The sequence below is a fragment of the Taudactylus pleione genome, unplaced genomic scaffold (genome assembly GCF_031769625.1).
Source record: "Taudactylus pleione unplaced genomic scaffold, aTauple2 ptg000061l, whole genome shotgun sequence".
NCBI classification, from domain to species: domain Eukaryota; kingdom Metazoa; phylum Chordata; class Amphibia; order Anura; family Myobatrachidae; genus Taudactylus; species Taudactylus pleione.
In genome coordinates, this window is record NW_028284463.1 from 2,233,809 (window position 1) to 2,247,228 (window position 13,420).

General features: G+C 39.8%; 1 pseudogene; it reads right to left on the reverse strand.

The window, feature by feature from the left end:
• Positions 1 to 738: 738 nt before the first annotated feature.
• Positions 739 to 1,686, reverse strand: LOC148534944 (olfactory receptor 1G1-like; annotated as a pseudogene).
• Positions 1,687 to 13,420: the final 11,734 nt, after the last annotated feature.

Genomic DNA, 13,420 nt, shown 5'->3' on the forward strand with positions numbered 1-13,420 from the left:
TGCAGTGTTTCTGGTGGGAAAACAGATAACAGGAGTAATTGTGTCAAAATATTGTTTATTGCTTTAAGGATATAAGAGAAAACAAATGATTGCATAAGAAAAGAGGTGTTTTAATCCTCTAGGATGGGGGCTGGCATGTATGCAAATCACTGGTTGTAGGTAGCCTATGGGAAGCAGGGGCGGGTTTTTAATAGGGACATTATATAAGCGGCTAGAAGTGTGGGCCAAAGCCTCTTTGTTTCCAGATTTCCCACCCTCCCTCCCTTTAAATTTTGGCTGTTCTGTTGTGGATTTGGCTTTAGCGTGGCGGGAAAGAACGGCAGGTCACCAGTCCGGGTGCAATTATTTAGTTGAGGTGCGCTCCCTTCGTTGACTGGTAGTTGGCTGTACCAACCTAATGGGGGGCAGTATCATGGGTAGTCAAGGTAGAGGGTGAGCGTTACCATTTTGTTGATTATATGGTTTATATTGTTATGTTTATGCACTCTGGGCGATCTACGCCTGCTATGCCTGTTGTTGTTTGTGTATGGGCATTGCAGATTTGGCTGATTTCTGGCCGTCTTTTCTTTGCCACCATACATCCTTAAATAAATAATAAATAATTATTGCTCCAATAAATCGCCATCAAGTTATCTGCCAAATCTACATCTCAGTGTCATTATTTATTTTAGTAGGGGTAAGTGGTTTGCACACTTGACACACCTCATCTGAGAGAAGGTTTATAATTAATGAACATTTTCAATTACTCAAATTAATTATTTATTTTATTTTTAAACAAATGCATTTCTTTATTGCTCTCTTTACATCTTTATTCTGTAGACTGTATATCAACGGGTTTAACATGGGTGTAACTACAGTGTATAGTACAGTGAAGATCATCTCCAAGACTCTGTAGTGGGCTAAGGGCGGCATAGTAAAGACAGAAGTAACTGTTCCATAAAATATAAGGAGGACTGTGAGGTGGGATGAGCAGGTGGAGAAGGCTTTTCTCCTGCCATCTCTGGATTTAATCTTCAGGATGGCGCTAATTATTTTTACATAAGAGAACAAACTGCAGTAGAATGAGCACCAGCCAAATACCAATAATTCTATATATATCACTATAACAAACATTTCCTTGTTGGTACTTGCAATGTCCATGAGAGATTTAGTATCACAGAAGTATTGGTGGATTATGTATGAATAAGAATAAGACACATTTGAGGCTGATACAGTAACTAGAAAAGAATTTAAACATCCAAATAGCCATACGGCAGCCGTGAGTTGTACACAATGTTTCCTGTTCAATATATGGTGATAGTGTAAAGGTTTACATATAGCAACATACCGGTCATAGGCCATTGTGGATAGAAGGACAACTTCTGTGCTGGCAAATACTAGAAAACAATACATCTGGGTAAAGCACTGTATGAAGGACACGGTATAATTCCCAGACAGTAACATGTACAGCAGCTTAGGGACAGTGACTGTTGTGTAACATATATCTATTAAGGACAAATTGCAGAGAAACAGATACATTGGGGTGTGTAATTGTTTATCCATATATATGACCGTTATTATAACAGCGTTTGCTATTAGACCCGTTAGATATAAAAAAAGAAACACAGTAAAAAAAAATGAATTATACTCTGATGTAGTAGAAAAAGCCACAATATGGAATTCTGGAAAAGATGTGTAATTATCCATTAGTCTTTTAATTAATTCTGGAAAATAACGTTTTAATTATTTTGTTTTAGATAAGGCTTTCAAAAATGAATTTTTATGGAGTAACCAGCCAGGTGGAGATTCAGGCGTTGACTGATCAGAGCTTCCTGAGATTCCTTGACAGATGACATCATCAGGGAGCGCACAGACAGGAACAAAGCATGACAGTGAGTAATGGCTCTCTCAGGTGTTGATGTAACAAAACTTATATATATATATAGATTTTTGCAATAAAGAAAATTATTTTATCTAACACTTCAACCAAAATCTGAAGAATTATTTAAAAATATCGTGCTCAAGCATCTACTGTATTCCATAAACTTTAAAACTTCTTACACATCGACCTTTAGTGTGTCAACCTTTAGTGCGTCAACCTTTTTTAAAATTTTTTTACTTTTTTACTGTTTTTTTTAATGTGTCGAACTTTTTACTGTCTGCCTTTTAATCCACACCCTTATATGAAATAGTTCTCCACTAAATAAACAAATTTAAAAATTAATTACAAACAGTGGAGAATAAGCTTGTCTGTGTAGGCCATGGCTCCTGGGAGCTAGCAATCAGTTACTAGGAGAGCAGGCTGCAGACCTCATCATCCAAGGCTTTATAGACAGGTAACAAACAATAATATCCTAGTAATAGCCCTGATGAGATTTATTTTTAATTATATTAAAATAATATTTTTTTTTTCTACAATGGTCAGAATGATCTATCATAAAACATAGCATATTGCATTTTATGTGGTATATCAAATAGCATAATACCTTCTATATACAGTACATAAATGTTATGATATGAAGCAGTGATTCACATAAATAAATGCAGGGTCATTTGTCCTCTACTTGCCTTTGGATTGCTCCATAAATGTACTGTGGAGTAAAATAAAGATCTATATCTTTGTCTCCCTCTGTGATGCATCTATGGTGTAATCCAATAGCAAGGAGTCGAGATATTATCCATGGCTAATACACCCACTCCCCATTTATCCCCATTCACTTGGGTGGACATTTAACATAGATATATTGCACTCTGTTTATTATAAATTATTTGGGCAAGAACATCCTCCCCACTTTTCCCCTCCTGTCTTCTCCACCCCCTCCTCTTACCTACTCTCTCACACTGCTGGTGCCAGGGGCCTGACGTCACACTCTAGTGACCGGCCCCGGCGCAAAAGTCATTTCCTGAATGCAGCCAGGGATGCAGGCACTGGCTTTGTCCTGCTGCGTCAGCCAGGAGAAGTTCCCTACTGAAGATAGCGTCTCTGCAGAAGAACTACAGTAGGTGAAAGGTCAGTTTAAAAAAAAATAAATTTCTCTGTCTCTCTCTTACTCTCTTTCTCTCTCGCTCTCTCTCTCTCTCTTTTATGGCTAATGTTATGGAGTAAATTTAATTTAATCTGACAGATACTACATCAGAACAGTTCAGCCTGTAAGGCATATTATACATAATGGAATATATATTTGCAATGATCTGCCTAGTCCTCAGTGCTTGTGTCCAGTGATAACCATAAACTTCTGTGTTTGTACCCTTCACTATTCCTCCCCAAATAATACACAGAGAACTACACACTTTATATTGCCATCTTTTGGCACCTATTAGAGGCAGTAATTACATTTTCTGTAGAAGAAGAAAACAAGACCTACGCTGATTGCTCCAGTGCCCACAATCTATCTACTGGCACCAGTCTTGCACCTGGCATCCACTAGTGCCCAATAACAGCAACTCATGCCAGCATCCGATAATGTTGTCAGTTTCCTTTTCATACACCGTAGTCCCTGATGTTTTCTCAGCCTAAGAGGCAGTAATGCTTTTTTATCATACCTCGTTATTTCAATGTCTCTGCTATAATAAAAGAAAACACACATCCAGATATATAAGTAGTAAGTGAGTTGGTATAAGCCTTAAAATAAACTTGTTACTGATAAACCCCCCCCCTGTACCTGTGCCTCGGAACTGGAGATGGGGGAACCCAAAGAGTAAGAGTGTACAGGGCCCCATGATTTCTGTTGCTGGCCCTGGAAGTGAGTGACTGTGCCACAGTGTGTACAGTATAAATGCTGTGATTGACTGTAATACAGTGTGTACAGTATAAATGCTGCGAATGACTGTGCTACAGTGTGTACAGTATAAATGCTGTGAGTGACTGTGCTACAGTGTGTACAGTATAAATGATGTGAGTGACTGTGCTACAGTGTGTACAGTATAAATGCTGTGAGTGACTGTGCTACAGTGTGTACAGTATAAATGCTGTGAGTGACTGTAATACAGTGTGTACAGTATAAATGCTGCAAGTGACTGTGCTACAGTGTGTACAGTATAAATGCTGTGAGGGACTGTGTACAGTGTGTACAGTATAAATGCTGTGAGTGACTGTGCTACAGTGTGCACAGTATAAATGCTGTGAGTGACTGTAATACAGTGTGTACAGTATAAATGCTGCGAGTGACTGTGCTACAGTGTGTACAGTATAAATGCTGTGAGTGACTGTAATACAGTGTGTACAGTATAAATGCTGTGAGTGACTGTGCTACAGAGTGTACAGTATAAATGCTGTGAGTGACTGTAATACAGTGTGTACAGTATAAATGCTGCGAGTGACTGTGCTACAGTGTGTACAGTATAAATGCTGTGAGTGACTGTAATACAGTGTGTACAGTATAAATGCTGTGAGTGACTGTGTACAGTGTGTACAGTATACCTGCTGTGACTGTGCCACAGTGTGTAAAGTATAAATGCTGTGAGTGACTGTAATACAGTGTGTACAGTATAAATGCTGTGAGTGACTGTGCTACAGTGTGCACAGTATAAATGCTGTGAGTGACTGTAATACAGTGTGTACAGTATAAATGCTGCGAGTGACTGTGCTACAGTGTGTACAGTATAAATGCTGTGAGTGACTGTAATACAGTGTGTACAGTATAAATGCTGTGAGTGACTGTGCTACAGTGTGTACAGTATAAATGCTGTGAGTGACTGTAATACAGTGTGTACAGTATAAATGCTGTGACTGACTGTAATACAGTGTGTACAGTCTAAATGCTGTGAGTGACTGTGCTACAGTGTGTACAGTATAAATGCTGCGAGTGACTGTGCTACAGTGTTTTACAGTATAAATGCTGCGAGTGACTGTGCTACAGTGTGTACAGTATAAATGCTGTGAGTGACTGTGTACAGTGTGTACAGTATAAATGATGTGACTGTGCTACAGTGTGTAAAGTATAAATGCTGTGATTGACTGTAATACAGTGTGTACAGTATAAATGCTGAGAGTGACTGTGCTACAGTGTGTAGAGTATAAATGCTGTGAGTGACTGTAATACAGTGTGTACAGTATAAATGCTGCAAGTGACTGTGCTACAGTGTGTACAGTATAAATGCTGTGAGTGACTGTAATACAGTGTGTACAGTATAAATGCTGTGAGTGACTGTGCTACAGTGTGTACAGTATAAATGCTGTGAGTGACTGTAATACAGTGTGTACAGTATAAATGCTATGACTGTGCTACAGTGTGTAAAGTGTAAATGCTGTGAGTGACTGTAATACAGTGTGTACAGTATAAATGCTGTGAGTGACTGTGCTACAGTGTGTACAGTATAGATGATGTGGCTGTACTACAGTGTGTATAGTATAAATGCTGTGAGTGACTTACTACAGTGTGTAGAGTATAAATGCTGTGAGTGACTGTAATACAATGTGTACAGTATAAATGCTGTGAGTGACTGTGCTACAGTGTGTACTGTATAAATGCTGTGAGTGACTGTAATACAGTGTGTACAGTATAAATGCTGTGACTGACTTTAATACAGTGTGTACAGTATAAATGCTGCGAGTGTCTGTGCCACAGTGTGTACAGTATAAATTCTGTGAGTGACTGTAATACAGTGTGTACAGTATAAATGCTGTGACTGACTTAATACAGTGTGTACTGTATAAATGCTGTGAGTGACTGTGCTTCTTGGTGTACAGTGTAATTGCTGTGAGTGACTGTGCTACAGTGTGTACAGTATAAATGCTGTGAGTGACTGTAATACAATGTGTACAGTATAAATGCTGTGAGTGACTGTAATACAGAATGTACACTATAAATGCTTTGAGTGACTGTGCTACAGTGTGTACAGTATAAATGCTGTGTGTGACTGTGTACAGTGTGTACAGTATAAATGTTTTTTAACAGCTGACATGTACTGAGGATGGACAGCTGTAATATACATGGACAGGATATATCTGGTCTGCAAATATTATCAGATCAATATAATCTCTGAAAGGCAGCTCTTTCAGTACAATGCTCCATACTCATACATTGCGCACTGCATTGTGTACTGGCTGCCATTATCTAATATTTGTTTGAAGGATCTGAATTATGACTGTACCCATATTGCACTACAGTTGGGGTATATAATGTGTAAGTTAGATGTGAGAGAGAAGTGTCTAAACTCAAGTCTAAATTGCAGTGTGAGAATAAATGAGTCCAGTATTGGTGGGCTAAATGCAGAAGCAGACAGTATTTACCCTGCATGCAAAAAGCAATATATGTATTGCAGACAGGATACAATAGCTCCCAGTTCCAGCTTGTGTCACACTGAGGCAATGAAGGCAGCTATATATAACATACACTATACCACTGAGGAACAGGAGATAGGTGATTACATCATTGGTCCCCTTTGCACTTAAGTGTGATTATATTATAATTCTGCAATTCCCTTTTACATTAATTTGTTATGATATTTTGAGGTGTGTTGGGATTTTGGCTTCTAAACATTATGGCGTGAGCTAATATAACTTTATTTGCTAAATATAACAAATAAACTTAAAGGTATCTAGCTTTAAAGTTAATAGTTAATCATCAAAATAAAATGTGTTCATATATTAAACAGACCTAGATACTGTATATGGAACACTTTTTTTTATTGTATTTTATTGATGATTTTTTGTTATATAATTTGTGACATGCCAAAATCATTCATGCTGTCCGATCTATTTAGTGTGAGATATAATATAACTAAAACTGTCCCTTCACTCTGCATTTGGCTTGATTGTTTTAGTCATACAGTTATATTTATATAAATTATGTTGCTTATAAGTGTACAGTGATAGTGACATCTTGTGGCACCCTAGAAATAAATAAATAAATAATATAATAATTGCCATGGGGCCAAAGGGTGAAGATCTGTTTTCTGTGAGAAAAGGTTCAGTTTCTCATGCAGTTTCACATATCTTGGCATTTAAGCCATGAATTGTAAATCTAAATTGGTCTACTGTGTCATAGTTCTGCAAAACCTCTGCAAGTTCTAGTGCAGTGAATTAGGACTGGACATCAGATGTGTGTGCTTGCTGTGCCTCTGCTTACCTTTTATTTGGTGCTGTGCTCTCAGTTGACTTACAACCATTACTGTGTGATTCCTGCATGTCTGAGACTTTAGGTCATATGCTTGTTGTTTCCCTGTCTCCTCATTTCAGATTCCAGTGTTGGTGTTAGAAGTGGGATATAAATCCTAGTTACATATATGGGATGCCAAGATGGAGACCCTTGTGGAATGGTTAATGATATTAAAGGAAGAGCTTCAGCAGTTACAATTGGGGCATACTATGTGTTGCAGCAGGCCTGATCTCATTCACAATGCTTTAGGAATACAGGGTTTCACTATAAGTGGAGCTGTGATAGCTCAGAGTTGAGTTCTGTATGGTAGAAAATTCTGGTTACAGTCAAAATCCTCAAAATGAAAGAAATGGGTTAGGTATTGGTCTTATCCCAGTTTCCTAATGATTGTACCAAAGATTGGCTCCAGCAAGTAGTACATACAGCTGCTAATGTTGTGGGTGTCTTGGAACATGATACATTTTCAAGGAGAGAAAAACACTGCTATTGATCAAAAGCCATCAGACTGAGGCAGTTGGCTCTACATTCCAAAACTGCCTTCCATTCTTCATCACTTGGTTTAGCTTTAAGCCTTTCACCTATCAAAGATCAAATTTTAGAGTAACATGCAGAGGATAGCTAACCACAGATGTATTGTTTGTTTGTGGACATCTTTGCCAATATTATTTCATCCCATAACTAATAGTGTGAGTAGAAATCCAGGAAATAGTAATAAGAAGTTTAATCGATACTATCCCCGGGAACACCATAGTATATTTTTTATTGAACTATGTAAAGATCCATATAGTGAAAAAGGAATACAGCAAGGGAAAAGAAAAAAGAGGGAGGGAAATTGGGAGCTACAGTTCATACTATGTATGAAGGAATATAAGCTTGACATCATACAAATCTATCATACATATCTATTTGACAAAAGAGCAGATATATGTAATAGCTCAAGAACAAAGATCAATAAATAGGGATTGTTCCACCCCTCACTAAGTGTCTGACAAATTTGGAGCAGATAGCATAACCAATACTCTATCTTCAAATAATCCAGTCAGATGTGGTCTGAAGATTGGAATTTATTATTCAAAAGAGGAACTTGTATGAATGTACACAGGTACGTGCATATGAACGAGTGTGCAGTAAAACTGTAAATGTAAACAATAAAGGGCAATTACAATATGTACATGGAAATGCAAGGCAAACATATACATAACATGGAATATGCAAACAGCATGAAATTATACAGTAAGCAAAGTATGGCTGCAGTGTGACATAGTACAGCTAACATACATAACTGGCTAAGCAGATCTATGATGGCACAGTTGAAGCTTAGAAACTCCCCATTGGATGCTATACTAGGTTGAGCTTATGAGATGATGTCTGCTTGGGACCATGTGAGAATTAGAAATGGCTGCTTACAGCTCCTTTAGCCCAGAATGCATTGCTAGACTGCTAAGGCATGTTAGGAAGGACAAAATAGATCAGCTTTAAACTGCTACTGTCCTGACCACTAGGTGGGGCTGCTAATATGAATTAATGTAACATAGCAAACCCTATGCTGAAGGCATGACACTCCCCGTCTGGTATCGCTGATACCACAAATTTAAACTCTAAGTAGTTAACAGTAAGAACAGTTCAGACACTGATTTGAGAAACAACTTAGTCTCTCCTTGCTTACAGATCTTGACCTCGACCTTACATACTTTCCCATCCTTGCTTGGGAACATCTTGGTGACAAGACTTAAAGGCCTCTCGTTACGTTGTGACTGGCAATCTCTGACAAGCACAATGTCACCAGGGTGTAGGTTGGGTTTGGCAACTTGCCACTTGGTCCTTGGCTGCAGGGTAGAGATATATTGTCTTTTCAACCTGTCCCAAAAAGTGTTTGCTAAACTTTGAACTTGCCTCCATTGTCGTTTGAATAAGTTCTTGTACTGAACTCTCCAGAAGGAGCAAAGATAGTCCCAGTCTTCTGAGTAAGAAGAGTAGCAGGAGTAAGCAGAAGCGGATCTTCTGGGTCATTAGAAATTGAAGTCAAAGGTCTGGCATTGACAATAGCTGAGACCTCAGCCATGAAAGTTGTTAAACTCTCGTAAGTCTTGCAGTACCTACTTGTAGGAATATGGAATCAAGGATTCTGCATATGATGCCAATCATCCGTTCCCATGTACCTCCCATGTGAGAAAAGTGATGCAGGTTGAAAGTCCATGTACAACCTTGCTCACTGATGTGTCTCTCCACACCTTTAGTGTCAATGTTCGAGCAAATTTGTAGTTCTTTGGCTGCTCCAATGAAGTTAGTACCTCTGTCAGAGCGGATGTGTATTACAGGACCATGGATCGCACTGAAGCGTCTAAGGGCATTGATGAAGCTTGAAGTGTCCATCGATTCTTTAACCTCAATGTGAACGGCTCTGATGCTCATACAAGTGAATACAACTGTCCAGCGCTTGCTGTTTGCACTTGCTCCTCTAGTGTGTCATGTGACAACAGTCCAGGGGCCAAATACATCAAGAACAATGTTTGAGAAAGGAGGGTCTGTACTAAGTCTGTCTGCTGGAAGATTAGCCATCTTCTGACTTTGAGAAGTACCACGAACTCTGCGACAGGTAATACGTTTGAAAATTGAGCTACTTACACACCTTTTCGCTCCAATAATCCATAACTCAGCTGATCGTAGAGCTCCTCCAGTAAACAATCGTCCCTGGTGTCTGACTTCATTGTGATAGTGCTGCATAATCAAAGTAGTAACATGGTGACTTCCAGGCATGATTAATGGATTTTTCTCATTTGATGTTAAATTTGCTTCTTGAAGACGACCTCAACTCTCAGTATATAGTTTTCATCGAGAAATGGGTCTAGCCTTTTCAAGATACTGTCTTTGGGAATAAGATTTTTATTGGTAATGCAGTCGATCTCTCTTGCATAGGTTTGGTGCTGCACAACCTGGATAATGAGGCTCTTAGATTGCTGTGTTTCTTCTGCTGTGTAAATATTTTGACAGTGATGCCAACCTTTACATTCAGTCACTCTTGGAAATGTGGCACGTTTAAATAATCGGGCTATATGAGTAAGGCAGGTAATTGCTCTAAGAAGTGATTTCCAAGTTGAGAATCTATGGAATCTGTGTGGCTCAAGTTGACAATGTGAGATCATGGTATGGATCGTAGTCACTTGTGGATGGATTTCCACATCTGTATCTGCGTCTACTAGCTCAAATGTGTCACCTGCAGGATTATTCCCATCTGTTTCGTACAAGAACTCCGGTCCTCTGAGCCATGAAGTGTCTTTAAGGAGACTGGCTGAGACAGCTCTTGTAGCATGATCTGCAGGATTGTGAGCAGTAGACACATAGTGCCACTCTTTTGGATTGGTGGACCTCCTGATCCATAGCACATGGTTGCTGACATAAATATGGAAGCGCCTTGTCTCATTGAAGATGTATCTTAACACTACTTTACTGCATGTGTCAAATTCTGCTTCTGAGAGTTCAATTGGCAACTCAGATGAAATTAGCTCAGCTAATTCTACAGCTAGCATTGCAGCACAAAGTTCTAGCCTGGGTATGGTGTGATCTGCAAGTGCTGCTAACTTTGCTTTGCCCATAGCAAACCCAATATGACACTGACCTCTAATAACCACAGTTTTAAGATATGCAACAGCAGCAATTGCTTGGATTGAAGCATCAGAAAATACACATAGTCTCTGGTTTTGTACTTCTATAGAAGGCACAGGAGCATATGAACGTGTAATATAAAGGTTGGTTAAGGTAGACAGAGAACTTTTCCACTCCTCCCACAAATCTCTTTTCTGAGGAGACAGTGGCGCGTCCCAGTCAGATGACTCGCAGGTTAAGTCTCTGAGCAAGGCTTTACCTTGGATAGTGACAGGAGCAGAAAATCTTAAGGGGTCATGCAAGCTGTTTATAACAGACAAGACACCTCTGCGAGTGTAGGGTCTTTCCTCACTGTCCACTTGGAAGGTAAAGGAGTCAGATTTTAAATCCCATAGGAGTTCAAGACTATGTTGAACTGGTGGAGAATCGGTTCCTAAATCTAAATCCCTTAAGTCGCTGGTATGATCTTGAGAGGGGAAGGCTTCCATCACTGTTTTGCTGTTGGAAGCTATTTTGTGAAGCCTGAGACTAGAACAGGCAAGCATTTCCTGAGTTCTCTTGAGGAGGCTGATTGCTGTCTTATTTGTTGGCATAGATTTTAAACAGTCATCTACATAGAAATCTTTTTCCACAAGTTGTCTAACATCAGAACCATACTCTAGCTCACCCTCTTGAGCTGAATGTCTGAGTCCGTAGATGGCAACTGCAGAAGAAGGGCTGTTACCAAAGATGTGTACCCTCATGTGGTACTCTGCAATATCTTTAGAGGGGTCATTGTCTCTGAACCAAAGAAATCTTAGGAAATTCCTGTCACTTTCCCTCGTGAGGAAGCAATGAAACATTTGTTGAATGTCAGCTGTGAAGGCAATAGTGTCCTTACGGAAATGTATGAGTACTCCAAGGAGTTTGTTGTTAAGGTCTGGTCCTGTCAGGAGAACATCATTTAAGGAGATTCCTTCAAAGTTGGCACTGGAATCAAACACAACTCTGATCTGACCTGGTTTCTTTGGGTGGTATACTCCAAATATTGGTAAGTACCAGCATTCATCTGTGTCTTTAAGAATGGGAGCTATCTCAGCATGACCATTCTCAAATATTTTGTCCATGAAAGAGAAGAAGTGATCTTTCATTTCTGGTTTCCTGCGAAAGTTGCATTTTAGTGAAGAGAAGCGTTTAAGTACTTGTTCTCTGTTGTTAGGTAGGCGCCATCTGTGTTTTTCAAAGGGTAGAGGTGCAACCCAGCTGTTTTCATTATTTCCAGGAATAGATTGTCCTCTATGGACATTTCCACTTGGTCATACCTTTTTGTTCTTTGGAAGACTGTGAACCCCAAATGTTCTTGGTAGCTGTCACAGATGTGGTTGTCACTAGGAGAGTCTATGACAGTGCAGTGTGGTAGTTCCTTTATGAGGAAGTGTTTGTGACATGGTTGAAATAGAGAAGGGCATCCGTTTTCTAAAGTACAGGTAAGCATGCTGTTGATGGTAGCTGGTTTATGCACATTTCCAAGACATACTTCTCCTATTATGCCCATCCTAGGTCTAATTTTTGAGCATAGGGAACATTTTGTGGACCGTTAATCTGACTTCTGGCTTTGTGGACTCGTAAGATATCTCTCCCAATTGGTAGAATTATCTGGGCTAGTGGGTCCAGTTCTGGTAGCAGATGTGCTATACGTTTCAAATGTGCATGATGAATAGCTGTGTCTGGTATAGGGATTTCAGACCTATTATCAGGGATCTCATTGCATTCAGTGATAGTGGGTAAGGGAAGGCATGTCTTTCCGTCTGTGGACTCGACTTGATAGCCAATTGCTCTTCTCCCCATTATCTCAAAACTCCCTTCACAAGTCCTTATGGAGTATGGAGTGCTGGGTTCTTTGATATTAAAGGTCTCAAAGAAGGTTGATCTGGCTAGAGAATTGTTACTTTGGTCATCTAGGATTGCATAAAGTTTGACAGCTTTCTCTGGTTGGGCGTTGGGGTAGACTCTGACTAAACAGATTTTAGAGCAAGATCTGCTGCTAAAAGTGTCTTTGCAGACTTCAGTACATTATGAAGTTATCTCTGGTATGACTGCAGTAGGGTCTCTTTGCTCCACACTGAGCTCCCTGCCATGCTCCGTGTCACCATAATTGTGCTGTAAAGTCAATGGGGAAGGTCCAGGGTGTAGATCTGTGTTGTGTTCTGTGCTGTGACATTCTATGCAGTTAGCACTAACCTTACAATGCTTGGCAAGGTGGGTTGTAGAATAGCAGCACTTGTAGCAGATGCTGTTTTCTCTTAGGAATGCTTTGCAGTTCTCCAAGGACTTTCCTCTGAAGGCTCAGCATTTCATGAGATGATGCAGTTGTTATGCAGAGGACACTGCTTGGCAGGATCTTTATCTCTGTTCTCTTGGCGAGTAGAATGTGTAGACCTGTGGGAAGAATCTGTATAATGCACATTAGTCTTGTGAACTGCGACTGACATTTTGTGGGGGGTTAGGTAGAATAGGGGTTGAGCTAGTCAGTGTAAACACAAAACTAGGATCATTCCTGGTCTTAGCTTATTGGTGCACGAAGTCCACAAAAAAAGAGAATGGTGGAAATGGCGCGTTGTGCCGCTGCTTATATTTGGAGCCATGGATGACCCATTGCTCCTGCAGATTGTAAGGTAGCTTTTGCACTGTAGGGTTAATGCCCCTGGCTGTGTTGAGGAATGCAAGTCCTGGTAAGTCTCCCTCACACTTGGCTACTT